The sequence below is a fragment of the Macaca fascicularis genome, chromosome 2 (genome assembly GCF_037993035.2).
Source record: "Macaca fascicularis isolate 582-1 chromosome 2, T2T-MFA8v1.1".
Lineage (NCBI taxonomy): Eukaryota > Metazoa > Chordata > Mammalia > Primates > Cercopithecidae > Macaca > Macaca fascicularis.
The window spans coordinates 58,973,912-58,987,124 of record NC_088376.1 but is presented as its reverse complement, the minus strand read 5'-3'; the positions used below and the strand labels follow the sequence as shown (position 1 = coordinate 58,987,124).

Genomic DNA, 13,213 nt, shown 5'->3' with positions numbered 1-13,213 from the left:
TTTAACTATCTTTCTCTTTTCTGAGCAACATTTTCAAAATAATAGCAAGTCTTCCTCTCTGGCCATATTTAAGGTCAGTTAAAGTTATAGTTAAAGTCTGGTCATACTTAAATGATGGCCGGTCACAATTAGCATATTGTTAAAATTGTGGGTTTCAGAATGAAATTTTTCCAAACTCCAACCTGAATTTCTAGATCAGTTATAGGTGAAGGTTAACAATGCCAAAGTGAAATTATCAGCTTAGGCCCAGCCTGGCTTCTAAGTACCTCGTAGGCCAGGCCCCCCATGAGAACTCTCCCACTGGAGAAGTTGCATCACGTGGAGGAGTAGAGAGGCTCGGAAAACACTGGGGTACAGATGAGAGGAAACTGTTGACTCCTATAAGTGAAAGAGAATTATATAGGCTCTAATTTTGAAGAACTATATCAAAAACTTTTAAGACATGAAATGTTTTTGATATTCATAACACATAATTAGGATGGGTTGATTAAAATGCTGAAGAACATTTGAGTCTTATAAAGATGAGCAATTTGGGTTTCAGACAAATCAAGCTGGGAGACAAGCAGAATACACACAATGCCTTGCATAACAGATCCACATTGAGGACAAGGAACTGGCTTTTTAGATTGCCTGGACCACATTCAACCACTCTTAAGAGAAGAGGCAATCAGTGGACACCAACCCTGAGATGACTGGGCTGCCAAATGATCAGCCACAGACTTTGAAGCAGCTATTACAACACTGTTCCATAAGGTGAGGGAAAACCCTCTTAAAGCAAATGTAGAAATACAAGTCTGAACAAAGAAATAGAAGCTATTTCTTAATAGAAATTTTAGAAATGGAAGACCACTCAGATTAGTTCATCTTTTTGTGAAATCTGCACTGCAGAGCTTCAGGCCCAGCCCAAGCACTACCTCATCTTCCACTCCTTCTCTTCTGTTGTGATGGAATCCCATTGGCAGCCGCTCTTTGTGTCCCAGAGAGCTCTGATATACCCCAGAACTCCTGTCTGTTGTAAAGATAAACTTGCCTTACTGCTTCTACTACCTACCTCCCTCCTCTGTACAGCTCATTGCACTTGCACGTGCAGTAAACCAACTTTCTCTATGTGAGGCAATGTGGGGCAGTGCAGAGTTCCCCAAATGAAGAGTTCTGATATCAAATAAATTTGGGACGTGCTGCATGCTTAGCCCTTTCTTAGACATTCACAATGCTTGTCATATACTAAATGTTTGTGATGTCTTGGTAGTTACCCAATTTTATCCAAACCCAGAATCCTTTTTTCAAGGAGCATTTATCCGTTTGGAAAATATTCTTAAGGTGGACATGCAAAACACTTGGCTGATTCTGAGAGCCTGAAATAAAACCACAACTCTGCCTTATGCTTTCCATGTGACCTTGTGTAAGCCATTTAACTTTTTTGAGCCTTAGTTTCCTCATCTGAAATGTGGACATAACATCTTCAACCAGCTGTTTTTAAGATTAAATGGGATGTCTTCTGTACCTAAGAATGAGTTAGTACTGAAGAAACATTCTCTTCCCAAGAGCTTCATCCCAGAAAAACAGGCCCAGATCCAAATTGTTTTTTATTTTCTTATTGTCCAGAGTGTCAAGAAAATCAAATACAAATACATGAAGTAAATAAATGCTATTGCTTATTTTCTCACAATTTTATGAAGAGGTTGAAATCAGCTTACTGATACCTCTCTGAGGCAGGTTCTGGGCTCAGGCCCTCATCTCCACAGGCCCTGCTGACTCCCTGGCCTCACTGTCGACCTTTTCTGTTTCCTGCTCCCAGATATCCCCTTCTGGGTGAATATTGAAGCTTTACCCATCCCTGGCCTCCATCCTATGGGACAAACTCGCTTTCTTCCATTTCCTTTCTTGTTATATTTTCAAGAGAAAAACTTTATATGTGATCTCTCAAAATACGAGAGAAAACAACCAACTCTTTACAACTTTCTGAAGGTAAATCTTCTCATTGTTTCCATACAATGCCTTTTTATCTGCCTCTCTCTCAAATCTTAGCGCTTACCACTTTCTTGTTTGTCATTCTAAATGACTCTGCCTCTTGTACTATTATCTGACTCTTCTGATCTTCCACTATGGTAGTTCATCAGGCAAGCTCTCTCCCTAAATTCTCTTCAGAAATGCCCTGTCCTGCTCTCACTGTCCACCTTCCCCACATTTCTATTCCCTTATAGCAAGAAGAACCAACTGAAAAAAAACTAGAACTTATCCTTTTGGGTGAATAACTAGTAGTCACTGTCTGCCCCTGTCACTTGCCAATAAACAGTAGAATTTTTAGTACTAAAAGCCAACCTAAAGGCTGTGGTGCTAACTCTTAGTGCTCTCCTGTATCTTACTCTCCACTTCTTCCTGACAATAAAAAAGAAGTCACGGCTTAGAAATTTGGTACTTTGCCTGTTTTCACAGTTTCTAACTCCTGCAACTATTATTTATTTTACATACCTATATTGGGTAAGTTTGTCTTATATCACTTATTAACTTTTTTAAAGCACATTATATTTTCTTTCATGTGCACATATATCAAATACATAATATAAAGCCAAGCAGTAGCCACTCAAATCCTGTTGGCATTGATTATGCAAATCCCAAAATATTCCTGATAAGTGAATTATTTTCAGAAAGGGATGTCGTTACTTCTCATCACTATTGCAACCACAAGGTATATGTAAAATTATTTTTAATGAGGAGGAGGGGAGTTTTATTTTAAAACATGTATATTGGCTTTTCCATTTAACCTTCTAGGAAAATAACCTTCAGAAGTTCCAATGCAGAACAGACAACAAATTAAATGATTCTGTTTATGAAATATAAATATTATATGTTTTGTTAAACTTCAAGTTTTCATTTTATGTAAGGATTGAAGAAGAGAAAAACTATGATAAATAACGAACTGAGTCTACCATAATGTAGCTGTAAACAAAAGCCGTTCTCATCTTTCTTCTTTTAGCTTCACAGTAAGAAAAGAATTAAAAGATCTAGGAAAAAGATAAGTAGAGAGTGATTACAATCCTCTCTGCCAACAACATTATGGTTGATCCCTCCACTAATGATATCTAAATATGGGCCATAAAATATAATCAAAGGACAGTGGTTGTAATTAGCAAAGATTTAATGTGTAAGAAATTATTTACATTTTTACAATATGCATTTATAATTATAATAGCCATGCAGCATCATGGAAATGCTCCCTACACAATATAAAATGCTAAATATAAAATTGCATCTGTGCTATGGTCACAACTATGCACAAATTATGGATGCATTTCTATAAAGGGCTAAGAAAGCATATAGGAAAATGAAAAGATCTGCTTTGTTATGCAAGTAGAATGGTGGATAAATGTTTTATTATTTCTGGTGTTCTTTTTATAGCTGAAGTTGGGGGAGTGATCTAACACATGTTTGCCTTTATTATAATGGATTACAAGCAAATTCAGATTATCAGTCATGGATCCCATTTCCTTACATGACAACTTGGAGTTAGGGAAGTGGAGGGCAGAACCCTCACAGCAACTAAAAGAACCTTGCCATTAACAGTAGCTCAGAAATAAGTTAGTGTTCCCACACTGTGTATTTTCACTTGATGAGAGTTTAGTCTATAACAATTAATAATAAACCTGCAATACTGTAATTCTGCATTAGGGCTTCTCAAATCTTAATGTGTACATGAATCACCAGGGGGTCTCGTCCAAATGCGGATTCTGATTCAACAGGTCTGGGAATGTAGCCTGAGATTTTACATTTCTAACAGTCTTGGGTGACACCTCTAGGAGAGGCCTGGCAAGAAGGGGAGGAGAAAGAGCTCTCAGGAAGAAACCCAGGGACATGAGCCTCACCAGTGACAAAGGAAACAATGTGAGCTGAGGGCAACACTTCACCTTAAAGTGTAGGTTAAAGAAAATGATGCATACAAAAAATGTTCATTGACCTCTTATGGGCTTTACAAAAGTTTCTAAGGTAGTTTATTATCCCCTAGTCGCAGAGGCAGGAAGGGAGGCTCAGAAATTAAGTAAGTTTCCCACCACCATGCTAATAAAAGTGGCAGAACACAGATTAAAAATGATGTATTCCATTCCAAATCTCATGTTTTGTTCACTTTACAAATGAAGAATCATGAGCTCACAGATCCAGCGTATGCTAAAGTGCAGACACCAAAGCACACATCCTTTCAGAGGCCTAGGGGTAGAGAGAAAGGACATGGACCAAGTCCCAGAGCAGGAATTGGAGGTGTGGCTTTTTCACTGTGTGACCCTCTCTCCATCTCTTGGACCTCAGGCCCCTCATCACCAAATAGGAAGCTTCAGACTAAACAGCATTTTTTCTTAAGGGTCTTAGGTCGTAACAGAGTCAGCAATGCTCTGGTTCTGACTGAGCCATTCCAAGGCTCAGATTCAATGATAGCTTAATAATGTGCTGCCAGAGCAAGCAGTAGCAAATTGTTTCATTGACTAGCAAGGTGAAATTGTTTTCTCAATAATACTTTGAACCTAATTATCATTTTCACGTGACTCTGACTTCAAGGACCCCCGATCAAAGCAAAAGACACCAGATGAATGTTGGTGCAAAAAGCCATAGGTGTTTAATCCCATGTGTCCACACCAAGACTCCTAGGCCTGAGACCATGAGCTGTATGTTTTTACCTCACTCCCCTAGACATGTTTGATCTTTGTGGTCCTCCAAGGGCCCTGGTGAAAGTTAGGCTTCCTTCCGGGAACAATAACACATCCTGTCCAGACTTGTCTTCACCTTCAAGAGAAAGAAGACATCCGAGCTCCTAAAGACTCTGGACCCATGTTATTAATAAAGGCTAAGAATATTTAAAGACTGTTACATGGTTTCCAGGAAAAGCTCAAACCCCAAATCTACTGCAGATAAACACTGCTGAGTGCTTCTGAGAAGCTGGGGCATTACAGCCATCCCAGTGCACTCACAGCTGGGTCACAGTCATTTGGTCAGGCACAGTTTGTCAGATGTCATTTGACTTTTATATTTCTCCATGTTACTCAGAATCCTAGGTAATACTCATGCCATACCAGCAGATGAATAAACACACTAATCTACTTTGTTTTATTTCCTATGCAGAGCCATCCTACCCAGTCACGTAATGACATAACACCTAGTTATATGTATTTAAGTTGCTGTTTTCACTTTGCAAAATGTATATTACAGCTGACTCTTAAACGACATGCGTTTGAACTGCATGGATCCACTTTCCTGTGGATTGTCTTCTGCCTCTGTCACCCCCAAGACAGCAGGAAAAATCCCTCCTCTTCCTCCCCCTCCTCAGCCTATTCAATGTGACAATGACAATGATGAAGACCTTTATAATGATTCACTTCAACTTAATACATAGTAAATATACTTTCTCTTCCTTATGATTTTCTTAATAACATTTTCTTTTCTCTAGCTTACTTTACTGTAAGAATACACTATCTAGTATGTATACTAAATATGTGTTCATTGACTGTTCATGTTATCAGTCAGGGCTTCAAATCAACAGCAGGCTATTAGTAGTTAAGTTTTGGGGGAGTCAAAAGTTATGCACAAATTCCCAACTGCACAGGGGAAGGGGTCAACACCCCAACCCCCATGTTGTTCAAGTGTCAACTGTAGTTTTTTTAGATGTATGTCTCCAACAGTTAAAACATGTTTACCTATAATATGAATTTTGTGACATTATGACATTATGGCTTGCCTGTATCTTTATTTTGAGAAGAAAAAAAAAGACCAAAAATAAATCAGCTTTCATAAGTGCGTTGTTATTATGATATTCAAGTTATTAATGAGAGGCCTCGAGGTGTGTAAAAAGTAGGCTTTGGGATTTTTTAACACGTCAATACTAATCACTTGTTACAGAAGAGCCCCTGTGTGTCTAAACAGAGAAAGCCCTTAATTATAGCAAAGGAGAAAGACATTCAGACACTGCAGGCATAAAAATCTTTAAACAGCTGCCTTGCTGAATTGAGAAAGCCACAGGTTACTACCTCGTCTGCTGTATCTATTTTCAGGAAAACAATTTGACAGCCTGATTAATCTCCTACCTCAATATCAGCTGACTCAATAAACAGCAACTCTTACCATACAGAACCTACAGCATCCTCTTTCTCCTTGGAAGCATCACATGTTACAGAGCTATAGCATGCTGTGGCTGCAACAAAAATCGTGAAGATGGTAAGCGATTGACTAAAGCTGGAAAACTATTATAATCACAGCCTTGCAGAGAATAAACATCTATTTTTTAAAAAATTTTGGAATAAAGAAAACTGACCAGCTATAATTCTCACCTAAAAAATTAAGTATGCCTGCCTGCCTCCAATCTTCCCTTTTAATCTATCCCAACACTGAAAGAAAGTGACCACATCAATCTCCAGACCACCTTTTACATTTTTTAGTTTATTGAAATATAATTTACATATGACACACCAGCCCCTTTTAAGATGTACAGTTCAATATTGTTTTAGTATATTTACAGAGTTATGCATTCATCACTGCAATCTAATTTTAGAACACTTTCATCATCACAAAAAGGAAAACTTACTTCCCATCCGTCCCTCATTCTAAGCCTTAGGAAACCACTTAATCTACTTTCTGTCTTGGTAGATTTGTCCATTCTGGACATTTTATTTAAATTGAATTACACAATATATGGGGGTTTTGTGTCTGGTTTATTCATACAGCATAATAGTTTGAAGTTACCCATGTTGTAGTACATATTAGTACTTCATTTAAGAAATATCTTTGAGATATAATTTATACACCATAAAATTTACCCAATTAAAAAGTACAATTTAATGGGTTTTACTATACTTAAAGAGTTGCAACTATCACATGGACTAATTTGGGAATGTAGAATCATTCCCCTTTCTGTCCACTACCACCCCCAGCCCTAGATAACCACTAATCTACTTTTATGTTGGTAAAGATTTCCTATTCTGGACATTTATATAAATGGAATAATAAAATATGCGGTCATTATTACTGGCTTATCTCATTTAACACAGCATTTTCAAAGTTTGCTCATGTTTTAACATGTATTGGTACCTTCTTCCTTGTTACTGATTTCTTTTCATTGCCAAATAATATTCCATTGTATGGATGTGCCAGATTTTGTTTATCCATTTATCTGTTAATGAAGATTTGGATTGTTTTCACTCTTTGGCTGTTATGAACAATGCTGCTATGAACACTCTTTTACAAGTATTTGTGTAAACATATGTTTCCAACATTTTGATATTCATATAAACATGTATTCTCCCATATCCAGGAGTAAAATTGGTAAGTCACACGGTAACTCTATGTTTAACATTTCGAGAAACTGCCAAACTGTTTCCTAAAGTGGCTCCACTATTTTACGTTACCATTAGTAATGTAGGAGGGTTCCAATTTCTCTACATCCTTACCATCACTTGTTATTCTCCTGTTTTATTATAGCCCTTCTAGTGCTTATAAAGTGGTATCTCGTTGTGGTGTTGGTTGTCACCTCCCTTACAGCTAATGACTCAGAGAAAGCTATATGCTTTCTCCTAGATGTTTTCAAATTTTAATTCTTACATCTAGGATTATTATCTATTTTGAGTTAATTTTTGTGTGTGATATAAGGTAAAGCCTAAGTTCTTTTTTCCCTTTTTTTCCTTTTCTTATAAATAACCAACTGTCTCTGCACCATTGGTTGGAAAAACTATTCTTTCCAAAGTTGAAATGAATTATTATGGCATCCCTGGCAAAAATAACTTGACTGCAAATGTAAGGATTTATAATCTCAATTCTATTCCACCGGTCTATACGTCTATCATTTTGCCAGTGTTGTGCTGCCTTCATTACTGTAGTTTTGTTGTGATTTTTGATATCAGGATATGTAAGTCCTCCAATTTTATTCTTTTTCAAAAGTGTTTAAACAATTCCAGGTCTTTTCCATTTCCATGTGAATTTCAGGATCAGCTTGTCAATTTCTGGAAATCTTCAGCCAGCTAAGGAGTCTGATAGAGATTGTGTTGAATCTGTAGATCAGTTTTGGAAGTGTTGCCATCTTAATATAAAGTTTATGTATCAGAAGACTCAGATCATTTGCAAGGGCTCTTCATCTGCCTCAGATCAAATCCACCTACAACAGGTCTTACAAGGTCCAAGGTCCATCTTGATCCAGCCCCTAGTTAAGTAACCATTGCCTCTTTGGCAGCACCCCCTCCCATTGCCACCACAAAATACACTACAAGCCATATAAACCTGCCTTTGGTTCTTTAAATATGTGATGCTCTCTTTTATCTTCAGGTCTGTCCTCACTCACATACACTGCACATTCTCTGTGTCAGGGGTTTTCTCCCTTGTGCCCCATCCCTGATTCACTTCTTTTCCTTCACATCTCAGGTCCCTTTTCACTTTCTCTGAGACTCACATCGTGAGATATGCAGCTCCCCACAGTCTACTGACTTGCCTTTCTTTGTTCTTTCATAGTGGACTTCAGTTTATTTGATGGAAAACATTGTTCGAGACTTCAAATTGGTTGAAATATCTTGATTGAAATGAGTATCACTAGTCCTTGTTTTAGGCAGTATTAGAAATTTGGGCAGTTTTACAACTATTCTTGTGTCTTTAAACATTTTTATAACTCTTTATAAAATCTTCAGGATTTGGAGAAAATATTTTCCTTCCTTTTTTTCTAGTATTTTCCTCCAATCTGTTGTACCTGTTCATATCTATTGGACCTGTTTAAAATGGTTGTTGCAGGTTGACTAATGGCCCCTCAAGGTGTCTATGTCTTCATCTCTGAAACCTCGGAATATGTTTATTCTATGGCAAAATGAAAATCTACAGATGTAATTAAGTTAAAGACTATAAAATGAGGAGATTAACCAGGATTATCCAAGCGGGCGCAAAGATGAAATCACAAGTGTCCTTATAGAAGGGAAGCAGAGAGAGATACTACAGAGACGAGAAGAAAATGTGAGGAAAGCAGAGTCTGGGGTGTTGGCAGCCTCTCCAAACTGAAAAAGGCACGTAGTTGGATTCTCCTCTCATAGCTTCCATAGGAAACTAGTTTTACTGACACCTTGACTTTAGCTCAATGAAACTGATTTCAGAAACTGATCTCCAGAGTTGTAAAATAATAAATTTGTGTTGCTTTAAGCCACTAAATTTGTGGTAATCTGTTACAGCAGCTAAAGGTAATACAATAGTAATGAGTTGCAAATAACCTAACATCCAACAAGAGGGGCTAGTTGGAATCAACTTGGATGTCCAATAACATGCCAGTAGGAAACAACCTATGTGCCCACAGGAAGAAACTGGTTATATAGATTCTGATAAGTTTCAGAAGAATAGGTGTGGTTTGGTTTTCTTCATCACCCAGGCTGGAGTGCAGTGCCGCAATCTAGGCTCACTGCAACCTCCAACTGTCGGGTTCAAGTGATTCTCGTGCCTCAGCCGCCTGAGTAGCTGGAATTACAGGCATGTGCCACCATGCCCAGCTAATTTTTGTATTTTTAGTAGAGACAGAGTTTCACCATGTTGGCCAGGCTGGTCTCGAACTCCTGACCTCAAGAGATCTGCCTCCCTTGACCTCCCAAAGTGCTGGGATTCCAGGTGTGAGCCACCCATCGCACCCAACCTGGTTTTCTTAATGCATTAGAAAAAGATCTGGGAGGCTGTCTACAAGTTATTAAAGTGGATAGGACAATGAGTATTCTTTATGCTATTCTTTTTATTTGTTTATTTCATCTTCAGTGAGTCAAAGGCTTCATTGTTGTTGTAGTAATAAAGGAGATAGATCAATAAAAGAAACTTTAGCAATGAAAGGAACAATAAGAAAACACAAGGAAAGGATCTGGAGTCTTTAGGAGCCTGAGTGGACTGTATGATTTCTTAATTTCTAATTTATATGCATCCAGGTTCTCCTGTACTATTTGTTCAACAATGTTTTCAAGAACATTTCCATCTTGCAAATTGGTTGAAAATGAGTATTTCTAATCACTGGTTCCCATTTTTATAGCTTTTGTATGTACTATAAATACTGTATGATAATCTCTACTACTATATTTATGTGCCATAAGACAAAGATCTTGCCTAGAAATGATCATTTAGATGGTGAGAATCAGTAAAACTAAGTAAAATAATTGGAAAATGAGGCAATCTGCAATAAAATGTTGAGTGACACATCTTGGATTTTAAGGGAATGATATGTGGTGGTTCATAAAACCATAAACATAGCTTTCCATGTGCTAGATTATTTATCCACATCAGCATCCCCAACTGTGAGTTCAAAATATACCGATTAACAATAACATTAATAGCAATGATAACAGTACTATTAGAATAAAAGTGTCATATTCTACAGTATATGTGTCTCATTGTTCAGCAACCCTTACAAAAACCATGTGCAGTAAAAATACTTGACTATTATTTATACTTTACACATGAAGAAGCTGGAGCTCAGAAAAGTTTCGCAATATTATCAAGGTCACAAAGCTCCTTAGTGACTTAGATGACTTTTCTATTTAGTGACCTGCCCATGGGAGGTACAGATATCCCAGATCCCCATCTGTCTCTAAGAATCAAAGATAAAGGGAATCACCAGTAGCTCCCCTACTCCACTGGGGATTTCCAGTGAAGAGGAACCTGTGGCAAGAAATTTCTGACTGACACCTGCTCAAAGCTCAAGGGAATTTCTTGCTGAGCTCATTGCTGTGATGCCTAACACTGGATGGCAATCTTGCACTAGGCAGAATTCATTAAGTGCCTAAGGGTCATGCAGGTCCATTTGTTTTTTGTTTTGTTTTGTTTTTAATTGTATATATTTAAGGTGCACAATTTTTTTTTATATTAGTCCATTTGTTTTTAGAAGTAGGTTACTGTTGGCCGGGTGCAGTGGCTCACACCTATAATCCCAGCACTTTGGGAGGCCAAGCCAGGAGGATTGCTTGAGGTCAAGAGTTCGAGACTAGCCAACATGGTGAAACTCCGTCTCTAATAAAAATACAAAAATGAGCCAGGCATGGTGGCGCATGCTGGTAATTCCAGCTAGTTGGGAGGCTGAGGCACAAGAATCGCTTGAATCCAGGAGGTGGAGGTTGCATGAGCTGAGATCGTGCCACTGCACTCCAGCATGGGCAACAGAGCGAAACTCCATCTCAAAATAAATAAATAAATAAATAAAAAACAACAAAAAAAAAATAGGTTACTGCTCAACTTGCCAGAAGTGACTTACAATATTTGTGTTAAACACTATTATGATGTAGCAGAATGAGAATTTGTAACAATTCCAAAGTGCACTAAATGCAACTTTATTTTCTACAATTGTCCCCATCTTGCTCCAGCTGGCTCTGACTACAGTTCTGCTGATGGTCATTAAGGTACAGTTGAAATGGTGTTGGGGAATTTATTCATCTGTTTTCACACTGCTATAAAGAAATACCTGAGACTGGGTAATTTATAAAATAAAGAGGCTTAACTGACTCACAGTTCCACATGGCTGTGGAGGCCTCAGGAAACTTATTAACACAACCATGGGGGAATGCAAAGGGGAAGCAAGCACCTTCTTCACAAGACGGCAGAAGGGAGAACAACAGGGGAAACTGCCACTTATAAAACCATCAGATCTCATGAGAGCTCCTACTCACTATCATGAGAACAGCATATGGGAAACCGCCCCCATGATCCAATCACTTACTTCCCTTGACACGTGGGAATTACAACTGGAGATGAGATTTGAGTGGGGACACAGAGCCAAACCACATCAAGGAGGAACACTTGATTCTGCTAAAGAAGGGTAACAGCATCTCTTTCTAAATACTGTCTTCAGATAAAGACTCAATGTAATTCAGATTTATATTCTTCATAACAGTGGTTTCTCTCCTCTTAAGGAACTTCCCTGTCCAATTCTCCCTTCCTCTGAGTTCCATGGAAAGTTTATTACAATGTGGGGAAGAGCCTCTGGTCCACGTGCCACATTCTGTGTCCTTGCCGACCTCACTTCATTTGGTCATTGTCACAGCTACCATGTTGATAGACATTGACAAGATTGTGGATATCTAGACTATACTTTCAGGGATCATTTCTATAGTTTGTTACTAGAGAAGTTTCTCTGAATGTGTAGAGCACCGAAGACAAGAATCCCCTCTCTCACCACTCCTATTCACTCATAAGTGAGAGTTGAACAATGAGAACACATGGACACAGGAGGAGAATATCACACACCAGGGCCTGTTGGGGAATGGGGGGCTGGGGGAGGGATAGCATTAGAAGAAATACCTAATGTAAATGACGAGTTGATGGGTGCAGCAAACCAACATGGCACATGTATACCTATGGAACAAACCTGCACGTTGTGCTCATGTACCCTAGAACTTAAAGTATAATAATAATAATAAATCAAAATTAAAATTATAAAAAAGTAAAATAATAGAAACCCCCCCAAAACAAAGACTGTAGATCTCTAGTCATGACTTCATGTACAAGGCCCCTTCACTGTGTGACCTCCTTTTTCCATGACTCCAGGCTTCTTCTAGCCTACCAGTCCTCTCAGTTTCCAGGTTCCTCTCTACTCACACACAGCCTGCAAGTACCTGTGATTCTCCAGTGCACCATTGTTCAGGCCATGGGGCATAGCGGAACTAGTTTAGGCCCATCTATGGAAACACCTCTCTCCAACATCACTTCTGAACCGAGCCCATAGGATGGCACCACGTTCAATAAGGTGCCACAAAAAAACCTATGGCTTTCCTCAACTTCTTGCAATCTCTCCAGCGTGGAGAGTCTCTGACAGCCCCAAACCTGTGTGGATGTTTAACCACACTTGCCACATGCTCAACCCTAGGACATGGAGAACTAGGAAATTCTTACCTGGCCCTCGTCTCTTTCTCAACTTCCCCCCTTTTCACAGCACCAGGACTTTCTGTTTACTTTCCCTTTCCCTCTGTAAGCAACGTTCCTATGTAATAGCCTGTTTCTTACCAACTGCATGAGTGTCTTTGCTCCACGTAGATACCTTTTCCCTTCCTTAGCACTAAAACCTTCATAATCTGGCCCTTATGCTAGAAGGACTACAGAAGTTTTTTTGTTTTTAATTACCAAGGGGCAAATATATTGTAATTATTTCAAGAATATCCGTTTCCAATAATAGCAGTAATTAAGTGTTAGGCTCTATCTCTAGGGTTTGAAGCATGGCTGTACCACTCACTAACTGTCCAGCCTT

General features: G+C 38.6%; 1 pseudogene; it reads left to right on the top strand.

Annotated features, from left to right (window-relative positions):
* Positions 1–12,051: 12,051 nt before the first annotated feature.
* Positions 12,052–12,133, top strand: LOC123572140 (small nucleolar RNA U3; annotated as a pseudogene).
* The last annotated feature ends 1,080 nt before the right edge of the window (positions 12,134–13,213 follow it).